The sequence below is a fragment of the Colobus angolensis genome, unplaced genomic scaffold, assembly GCF_000951035.1.
Source record: "Colobus angolensis palliatus isolate OR3802 unplaced genomic scaffold, Cang.pa_1.0 Scaffold334, whole genome shotgun sequence".
In the NCBI taxonomy this organism is placed as follows: domain Eukaryota; kingdom Metazoa; phylum Chordata; class Mammalia; order Primates; family Cercopithecidae; genus Colobus; species Colobus angolensis.
This window is the reverse complement of record NW_012116644.1, coordinates 1,848,803-1,860,103: the sequence shown is the minus strand read 5'-3', so window position 1 is coordinate 1,860,103 and position 11,301 is coordinate 1,848,803. Positions and strand designations below refer to the sequence as shown.

At 32.9% G+C, this 11,301-nt stretch overlaps 1 pseudogene; it reads left to right on the top strand.

Annotated features, from left to right (window-relative positions):
• LOC105518973 overlaps window positions 1–8,145 on the top strand; it is a 36,468-nt pseudogene extending 28,323 nt beyond the window's left edge.
• The last annotated feature ends 3,156 nt before the right edge of the window (window positions 8,146–11,301 follow it).

Sequence of the window (11,301 nt, the reverse complement as noted above, 5' to 3'; positions counted from 1 at the left end):
AGAAAATAGCAAGGCTTGAAATCGTATTAGTGCGCAGCAATTCCATAGAGTATAAAGCAGTTCTTGTGTTTTTTTATATATTTATTATAACTACCGAATATATTTTATATATTTATTATAACTATAATGAAGATTATAGTAGCTGGGCTTGTGGGCAGTGAGTTATTATAAGATTAGAAATGTAGACTGCGGCTATGTAGAAATGGTCATGAATACTTGGGAATTTGAGTTGTATGTTATACTCAACAGGAAGCCATAAAAATGTTTTTTAGCATGAGACAAACACCTCAACATCAATGTCTAGAAATTTTATTTTCACAGTCATATATTGCAAGAATTGAATAGTGAGGAGTCTACTGGAAAGCAAGTAAAGGAGGGGAAACGTAAAGAACATTGGCAAGATAATTTTGACAGAGCTTGACTTTCTATTAATGTGAGTGTTTAAAAATAATTAAACATGACTGCAATTCTAGGACAGCTGGCAAAGAAAGTAGTCCCATAGCATTACGTACTGTGCATGTTATGTTGATAATAGTTCAGCCATCACATATGGTCTCCATATTTATGAAAGATGGAGAAGAAAGGAACTGGATTATTCACAAAGGGTTTTATAGTTTTACCCTCCAAAAGACATGCAGCACTTCCAATACATTTCCTTGTCCAGAGAAAAATGAATTAGCTCCAACTGTAATAGGGCTGAGAAGTTTCCCTTTTGCATAGGAAGAAAAGGGGAACCAGATATTGATGTTTGTTACTGAAGCTGGCTACAACTCACAGATTTTCATGAATAAAGACAAAAGACATACCAAAACATATGAGCAGCCATAATATATTTAAGTTAAAAAAAAATAATTACTTGAAAAGAATATCAGGCATACTTGATGAGGGCTGCACTATGGGGATAAAAAGAAAGTCAAACTAGAGCATATGTATGTACATGTACGTATACATTCCCACATAACTATACATAAAATGTGTATATATTTTATACAGTCAGTTGCAGGATATAGAGATGTACAATGGAAATATTTATGGAAATATATAACTTATTTTAAAAATTGTAATAAGTAATATTAACAATGTTTCAATCATTGAATGCAAGGGAGAATTACTAATAGTGTGCGTCTTCTTAAATTATTTTCTAGGAACTCTATTTTTCTTGGAAGGTATGTTTTTTACTTGCATATGCAGCCTACTTTTCTTCTGGACATATATTTATATTATGTGTTTTTTGTGATTCATCTGGTAGGAGGATAAACCATAGCATATATTCAGCATCAATGGACTAGATTCATTTTTAAAGAAAAGGTATCTATCTATCTATCTTAGATATCTATCTATCTAACTATATCTATGTCTATCTCCATGTCTGGCTATCATTTAGTTATTTATGACTTAGCCAGTGGTGTGTGAATCACATGGCTTACTTTGATATCTTAACTGAAAGATTATCTTTTTATATTAATATGTGGTTTAGAACACTTGTGATTTAGAACATTTTTACATATTATTAAAGGTAAAGTGAAATACTATATATCAATTGTTTAAATAAAGCTTAATTTTATTAGCTTGTTTTTGAATAAGTAAAATATTATATATAATTATTATAATTAACATGTTAATTAAAATTCTTTTTGTTTCTGTTTAGTTATTATATACATTAAATTCCTAGAATACAAAATTAATAATCAGAGGTGTATGTAGTCGCTAGATTTGTCAGCCAGTTTACTTCCAGCAGTATGTGAAGCTGCCAGTCTCCGATCATACCTATTACTATTGTTCATTTTCATTTTACTGTCTTAACATTTTAAGATCTTATTTTTATTTACTTTTTTATGAACAATGACATTTTAAAATTTCACTTATTTTTACTCTTTTTATTTCTCTGAGAATTAAACTTTTCACATATTTGGTAAACTTCACCTTTTTGTTAGAACTGTTTTATATCACACTTTTTTTGTCATACAATTTTTTTCCAAAGTAATTATTCTTTTTTATATTCTTAATTATATTTTTGAATATTAGCAATAAAAGTTTCTTGAGACCAGCCTGGCCAACATGGTGAAACCCTATCTCTACTAAAAACACAAAAATTAGCCAGGCATGGTGGCACATGCCTGTAATCCCAGGTACTCGGGAGGTTAAAGTAGGAGAATTGCTTGAACCCAGGAGACCGAGGTTGCAGGGAGTCAAGATCAGACCATTGCACTCCAGCTCTGGGTGACAGAGCAAGACTCTGTCTCGGAAAACAATAATAATAATAATAATAAATTAAAAGTTTTACCATATGTTTATACAAGCACAAACACTCAAACACTTGTTTTGCTGTACACATTTGAACCATTTTCCCAACTTATGTGCATTTCATATTCTGGTCTTTTATTGTCTCTTAGATAATATCATTGTGTTCTGAAACTTATTCAGACATACACATTAGAGATGGGGGTCAGGCTTTGTTGCCTAGACTGCAGTGCAGTGGTGCAATCATTTCTTACTGCTGGCTCGAACTCCTGGGCTCAAGTGATCTTCCTGCCCCACCCTGCTTAGTAGCTGGCTAATTTTTTAATTTTTCATAGAGATGGGGTCTCACCATATTTTCTAAGCTGGTCTTCAAACCTATTCAATTTTTTCTTGATTATTAGCTGTGGAATTTGAAAAAAATTACTTATATATGCTTTAATATAACATACATAAAACAGAAGTCTTAATTTCCCCACCATATGCAATGTGTTAAAATAATTGATTTTACATGCTTAGCAAGTGCCTAATGGAAATTAAATGCTTCTTGTATTTACTACCATCATCATCATTTATGTTTTCTCTATTGTTTTTGTGCTTAAATCTTTTTTTGGTTCAGATAAGTGCTAGGTAATGGCAAGAGAATTTCTACATTCACATGTCACTTTACAACTTTGACAAACTTTATGACTTTCTGGACTTATTGTCCTTTGAAAATAAAGCAATAAAATAGGATTTCTGTCATAATTTCAACTATAATAACAGAAATAGCAGGTTTTTACATGAATTTTCTGTAATCAATCTGTCACATATTTGTAAAACAAAGGAATGCTAACCAAGATTATTTATTCTCTTACAGAAATGTAACCTTTTACAACAACTAAAAATATTTTCACTCATTATTTAAAAGAAGAACTTGACATTCAAATGGTTTTGAATAGTAATGTTATTTTAAAAGTAGTACTATTTTCAAAAAACAGATTTATACAAATATATGAAAGGAAAGATTGGCATTATATAAGTATTTCCCTATTTTAAAGAGTAAGTACAGAAGATAAAATGCAGAAGTAAAATGAAATACAAACATAGATGAAATTGATAATTTCAAGATTAAGAGAAAATAATTAGTGAATTCTAAGTATGTATACCACTTATCAGCTTAATCAAAGAAAAACATAGTTTCATTCACAGAAGAAAATACAGGGAATAAACATCTTTAGTTGTTTGCATAGTATATGAAAATTCTTTTTGTTAATGAATATCTTATAATAAGTTTCACACTTTTCAGAAATTAAAACCTTATATCTTGATTTCCCTGCCTCTTAGAATTTGATCCTGCATTTTCTACTACTTTATGATTAATGGTGATGGAGATTGCTTTTTTCTTATGTTTCTGTTTCTACCTCTACATAATTATAGAAATTATAGCTAACAGTGTTTGCAAAACCCTTTTGCTTCTTGATTTGGTCATGTGACAAGACAGCGAACAGTGGGATGAAAAGGAAATGTCATATAACAGTTTGAATAGATTTTCTTAAAATCTAGTTGGCATTCATACCTTTCTCTCTATTACTTTGTTCCTTTCTCTACCATCTTGGTGATTTTGGTCACGTAATAAGGGTAAGTGTGCAGTAAGCTGAAAGAAGCCTTGATCCCAAAGAACTTTGAGAAACATCATGATAGTATCATCCTTGTATTATATACACAAACACACATACAAATGAGATCAATATTTTCTTTAAAACAATGCTATTTTACTTTACTATCAGTTTAAAACCAATTTTAAATTTGCTAATACATAAATTTTATTCATAATTTGGTAACCCTATATAGCACTGACAGTCCAAGCCAAATATTTGATATGCTATTGCTGTGTATTTCAGTCATCTTTGTAGAAGTTTTGGAACCATGGGCTTAACTGTGATCAGTTACCTCTAAGTTGAAGTAATATGTGCATGTCTCATCCCTGTCTATTTCCTAGTGGAACACTGCCTTTAAGACACCAGTGGTCCAGACTATCCAGTTTAAAATCAAGGAAGGGCACAAGAATTGCATCAGACATTTTGAGAGTGAGAAATAAATTTCTATTGGTTTATGCCACAGTGATAAGGCTGGGAGGAACCTGACTCTTGCTAAGTGGTTTAAATGCATTTGCTTCATTTTCTGATTTCTTCAGGTCCATATAGTAAGTCTTTTTATATAAGAAATTATTGAAGCCCACAAGAAAGTCCTAAATGTTTTTTAACAAAGTGCTTTAACACTGCAGACAGGCTCAACATGTGTTGGAACTGCAAGCAACAAGAAGAAGCAGCCCTTTACAACGGGTGTTTTCTTGTGGCAAATGTCTATAGGATGTGATCCCATGAGGTAATACACTCAGAGAAAAAGAGAAAAGAAAGGAGGAAAGGGGAAAATAGAAAAAAAAAAAAAAGTAAAAAAATGCATTATTTCATTAGCAGTAAATTGCAACAATGACAATATTTTTAGACTTGGTAATTTGGAATAAAATCTGTTAAATTGTATCTATATCCTAATATGTTGTAAACATTGATTTTTTTTCTAATTAATTGAATGAACACTTTTACACAGAATAAAATGTAAAGGACTATTTATCTCCATTACTTTTCAGCTATAGCTGTTTTATCTTTTTGGCTATTTGACTCTTTGAAAATACAGTTTATTTTTCTCAATGGAAAAGTTGTAAATGGACTTCTAAAGTGAATAATATAATGCAGAGATACTGAAATATAATGATTGCAATGTGAAGTCAGTTTTAAACTGACTTCTAAAGTGACCGAAATATTGCACCGATATTGCAATGTTCAAATAATAAGACCTTAGATTGATGTTTCCCAGTGGAAGAGCTAAGAACCATGAATATGCTCAAGTACAAGGAAAAAAAGCAAGAAATATCCAAATTAAGCAATCTAACATATTAATTTCAAGCTGAAGTTAATAAACTGAGTATGCTGAAATAGAAGCTGAGAAGAATGGAAGGAATTTGGGTAGTAAGAAGAAGTAAAAATCTACTTAATGTAAATATTCCAGGAATGAGGAAGCATAAGAAGTAATTCATTTCAACATAGTTTAGTTCTGTTTGGATGGAATTAATTAATTCAACAACAAATTTTTAATCATTTGGTATAAAATTTGGTTTTGAGGATGATAGAGCTGATGACTATGAATGATATAGTGGCTGAATTTTATATTTTTAGCCCCATGAAAATTGGCAAATGAAAATACTATATTTTTTAAAAGGGTAAAACAATAAGAGGGAAATATTATTAGTCAATTATAAGAAAACTACAAAATTAGTAAAGATTATGACATTTTATAATAACTATTTCATTTGTGAAAATCGCTATATCACAGTACACTAAAAAACCATTTATGAGCCTTTCATGTGTAAGTCAAGTAGCTGTATAAAACTTACAGAAAATTGCCAATTGTTTTCCATTAATTCTGTTTTTATAAAATCTTTTCTCAGATAAAAAAAAACATTTTAGGGGGGATTTAAAATTGTTTGAATTTCACTAATTTCCACAGGAAATTATATCTTTAACTATATTTTCTAAGAGCTGTAGAAGAATTCCTTTCTTTTCTAGTTCAGTTTCTTTTAAGTTGAATATTGTTTTAATTTATTCATTTACTCATCTATTCATTCAACCATTCAAGAAATTTTGAGGATATTCTATGTATAAGGCCTGGTTCAGATCTTGAAGTTAAAATGTTGAGACTACATTGCAGATGTGGTCTCTGCTCATGTGGCCCTTACAGTATGTAGAATAGCCTATCCACATTCCAGAGGCAATGCAAACACAATTACAACATGGATAATATTCAAGGAGTCTAACTTTTAAATTCTTTATTACGAATATTCAGAAAAAGTAAAGCTATATTTTTATATTTTCTCAGGTAGTTTCCCTACACACTGGCATTTATTCTAAGTTAAAAATTATTGATCTAAATATGTCTAAAATGTTCATCTTTCTGTTAGACTACATACACCTTGACTGGTGCTGGAAAGACAAGTGATAGCAAGAATTGCACTATGTTAAAAACTCCTGGACTGGAACAACTACTTCTTAGTAATATTTAAAGTATCTTTGTAACTTATAATGGTGGCTTATGCAGAGTTAGTGCTCAAAACTTATTTTAGTGTATACCTAGATGAGTAAACCTGAGCAAATTTGTGACATGAGGAATTTAACTTTACATTTTGCTGACCTCCACTTACCAACAATTAATTAGAACACAGTAAAGAAAGAGAGATAAATTAAAAATAGAAATAAATGAAAGTAAGCTGCTTCTACATTTATAATTTTATCCAATGGATGAATATATAGACAGACATAGGTGAATACACAGAGATAGATATAAATATAGATGTAGATTAACACCCCTATTATCACCTAGGGACAATTGTGCCCCACAGTGCACATTTGGCAATACCTGTGAAAGTTTGGCTTGTCACCTTTTGGGGTAAGAGTGCTACTGGCTTCTGACAGATATGGCACAGTGTTACTACCAAACATATTACAATATACAGGAGATGCTCTACCTCCCAAACAATTTTTTGGTTTTGAAATCAATAATGCCAATGTTATGAAAGGTAGCAAGGTATTTGGTGTAAATACAGATACAATACATTTATCTTAATTCTTCATAAAAAGTAAATTATAATTAACAAGTTCCCTGAGCAATGACACTTCCATATATACTCATAATGTATACAAATCTGTGTTTATAGAATGCAGATACTTGGTAATCTATATCTACTCTTTAATATGATAGCAAGACAATGTTTACCCACATACAATAGCAATATTAATGAAAGAAAAAGAAACGTAATAATATCAGTCATTAAGTAATCTGAAAACAAGAATTTCGACGTAGAGGAGGAACATTTCAAAGGTGGTTTAAAAACATCTTTTTCCCTTTTTTCATTTATTTTACTTTTCTTTCTGTTGAAAACAAAGCAGTTGTCTTAATTTTCTATCTGAATTCTGATTATACAAGTAAATTCATCATAGTTATTCAGAGCATTTAAATAGGATCATAAGCACACTCAGCATTCTGCTCTCACCCAAGGTGTCAGACACCATGCTAGAGTCCCACAATGCCACCCTCTAAGTCTCATAGCAAATGCAGATGAGACATTTTGCATTGATAATGAAGCTTTCTATGACACCTGCTTCAGAACCCTCAAGCTGCCCATACCCACCTACAGTGACCTAAACCACCTGGTATCTGCCACCATAAATGGGTTCACCACCTGCCTGCGCTTCCCAGGCCAGCTGAATGCTGACCTGCAGAAGCTGGTCATGAACATCGTCCCATTCTCCTACCTGCACTTTTTCATGCCTGGCTTTGCCCCACTCACCAATCAGGGCAGTCAGCAGTACCCTGACCATGGCTGAGCTCACTCAGCTGATGTTTGACGCCAAGAATATAATAGCTGCTTATGACCCCCCCATCCCCCTTATAGGCACTACCCCTAACAGTGCCTGCCATTTTCAGAGGCCACATGTCCACATGGGAGGTGGATGAGTAAATGCTCAATGTTCAGAACAAAAACAGTATCTACTTTGCTCATTGGCCCCCAACGACATGAAAACAACTGTCTGTGACATCCCACCCCAGGGGCTAAAAATGTCTGATACCTTCATCAGCAATAACATGACCATCCAGGGGCTGTTCAGGCACATCTCGGAGCAGTTCATAGCCATGTCCAGGTGCAAGGCCTTCCTGCATTGCTATATGAGTGACGGCATGGATAAGATGGAGTTCACCGAGGCCAAGAAGAGCATGAACAACCTTGTGTTTGAGTACCAAAAGTACTACCAAGATGTCACACCTGAGGAGGAGGTAGAGTTTGAGGAGTGTGCTGAGGAGGAGGTGGCCTAGATCCTTCTGTTACTGGGTAAATAGTAGGAGTATGGGGATTCTCTATTTACTTACAGTGTGTTCTGGGATAGCCATGTCTCCCTATGCACTTGTTCTTCATGTCTTTACCTCACAACTTGTTGCATTTTGAAGCATTTTCATAGTATGTGGTTTTGCCTAATAAAGCATTCTTATAGAAAAAAAGAAAAAGAAGGTTACTTGAAAAATATAAAGTGTGGTATGCTTTTTGTTAAAGATAACTACAGGGTATTGCATATACAATTGCCCCATAAATAATTTTATAGACTAGCTGTAATTAAAGAAAATTGGGTTATTTCTCACCTATATCACAAATTTTACTTAGACCATAAGGATTACAGAAGGTCAATTTTCATTTTTTAAAAACCCAGGCGTTATGTCACTATTTAGCTAATTTAAGAAATTTGAGTGGCCTCCCAGTGGGAGTAAGGTTTTTGTTCAATCATTTATGTCCAATAAATAGGTAATAAATGTTTTCCATGTGGCAAACATTGACCTAGGTCCTATGGACACAAAAGTTGACAAACTAAACATGGTTCTAGTCTTCCCATATTGTGTAATCTAATTAGAAAGACAAAGTATGGGCAAAAATAAAAAAAAATGAATAATTTGGGATTTTGAAATGTGATGACAAGTAAACAAGGCGTTATGAAAATCACAGCAAAACTGGAAGACCCTGACTTAGTGTTGTCACACAAGTTCATCTACCGAGTTGATATTTACCCTCAGTTCTTAAACATGAAAAGAAGGCAGAGAGGAAGGCTGAATAAAAATAAAATTGTAAAAATATTCTGATAAATAAAAGAGTTCAACCTGCTGTATCAATGGTCTCCAGAGTAGAGTGCTCAAGATGATTTGTTGAGGATTAAAAATAAATTGTTAAAGATCTTATTTATTGTTATCTTTTTATCTAAGGAATAAGAAAGGTAATAACTTTATAAATGAGTAATGCATTAATTGATAATAGCAGGTGAATCCATGGCCACGCTAACATTTGACATGAAATAAAAGTAAAGTGAGAGATCTACAAGATAGACAATTGCAGTGGAAATTTATCATGCTTCTTTTCTCTCCCTAAGACTGCTTCAATGGACTATAGGTTCCATTATCTACAATACTGAAATTTGGCCTTATATAGTAGGTGAGTAGTTTTCAATGATTCCTGTTTAGAAACTGAGGCCTCAATGTAATGATGATACTGATATAAAGAAGAAGAAAAAAAAATACAGTGGTATTGCTCCTCTTTAAAGTGCTTCTCAGACATATTTTGGTATAAAAATAATGGCAATCTAAATTGAAATATCAAAAGTGGCAATGAGATATGGCATTTGGCATTATTAAAAGATTATCTGAAATATAAATTTTTGAGTAATCTTCTACTAGTATTAAAAATAAATTATGCCCTTTGTGTGTATTGTACCTTGATATTTTAACTAAGGATGATATGAAGCCAAAGCATATTTCATTTAATCATTTTACATAGTTATATAAATGTTAAGTATAATAAGAAAAAGAACATACTGGAAGTAACCTGGGAAACACCAACAAGTGAAATTAATGGATGTTGCTGCAGCTTTTTCACTCCTGATTTTGTTTACACTCACAACTGGCAAACTCCAGGTTCTTGTCCCAAGACCAAGAAGAATAAGGCAGGCAGACACCAGCGAGTGAGTCAGGTAGAGTCAAATTTGTTAAGTGACAGAAATGCTCTCAGCAAAAAGTGGCATCCCAAAAGAGGCTTGCCAGTTGTAGGGCTAAGTTCAGAGGTTTTTACGGAGTGGGACAGGGGAAGAGTGCACTGACTGGTCTGCCTGTACTGAGAAAAAGACATGATAGTGAAAAGAATCAACTGGAGGCAGAGGTGAAGGCTTGACCTGGGACCTTGGCCCAGGAATAGTCAGGGGTTGAAGTGAAGGCTTGGTCGCCTTGGCCCAGGACAAATCAGGGACTGATGGGACATTACACTTTATGCAAATGAAGATTTGGCCCACAATCACAGGAGACAGAGATACAAAAAATGAGTGAAAGGTAAGGACCAATATGGAGGAAGCAAGACAAAGATGAACCAAAGAGAGAGAAATGTGTCCAAAAGAGAAGTGGAATTTGTTCATCTGGGCTCACAAAATAGGCCTTTCAGTTCAAGGACACGTGCTCTTTCTTATCTGAGGCCTGCAGCTTGATTTTTAAGCTGTTCTTGGTTGGAAGGACTTTTGCCAAGGAGCCACCCTAATTGCCTGCCTGACTGGTTTCTTCCTTCCTCCTCTCTCAATATCACTGGTACTGTTAATCTACATGTCTTTTTTCTAATTGTTTCACCTTCCAACTCTCCAAAACTCATGAAATAACTACTAATTGGGTTGATATGATTAGCCTGTGCCTTATTTTTTAATAGTTTTAATTCTATCATATGTGTATATATTCTCAAAAAACAAGTTTTTCATATTTTCTTATTGTTTGAGCTCTATATAGTGTATGAAGTCCTTGAACATGTTCTCTTTTCAACATTGTGTTGTTGAAAATATCTGTTGATTTATGTTACTATAGTTCATTTTCTCTTAATGTTATATACAGAATTTCATTTCGTTAAAATACCACAATTTCCTTATTTGCTTTTCAATGGGCACTATATATAAGGGCACTATATATAAATCCTTTTTTCACATAATTCCTTTTTTTATTTTCCTTGACTCATAGGAGATATTTATGAATTTACTCTATTTATATCTTAATTTATTTTATATTTTGTATTTATATTGTATTTTGCCTTGTATCATTCTTTAGGTGGTCTCTGATGAGCAGAACTTATTGATTTCAAAGTAGATAATTTTTAAATCATTTAATTTATAGATTATATATTTTCTTACTTGAATAATTGTTCCAACTTGCAGTTAATAAGTTTATTGTCCCTTGTACTCTATTAAGGGCTTTATTTTTTTGGCTTTTAATTTTAATTTTACTTTATTTATTTATTTGTTTGTTTATTTATTTATTTATTTTGAGACAGAATTTCGCTCTTGTTGCCCAGGCTGGAGTGCAACCTCGGCTCACTGCAACCTCTGTCTCCCAGCTTCAAGAGATTCTCCTGCCTCAGCCTCCTGAGTAGCTAGGATTACAGGTACCCACCATCACGCCTGGCTA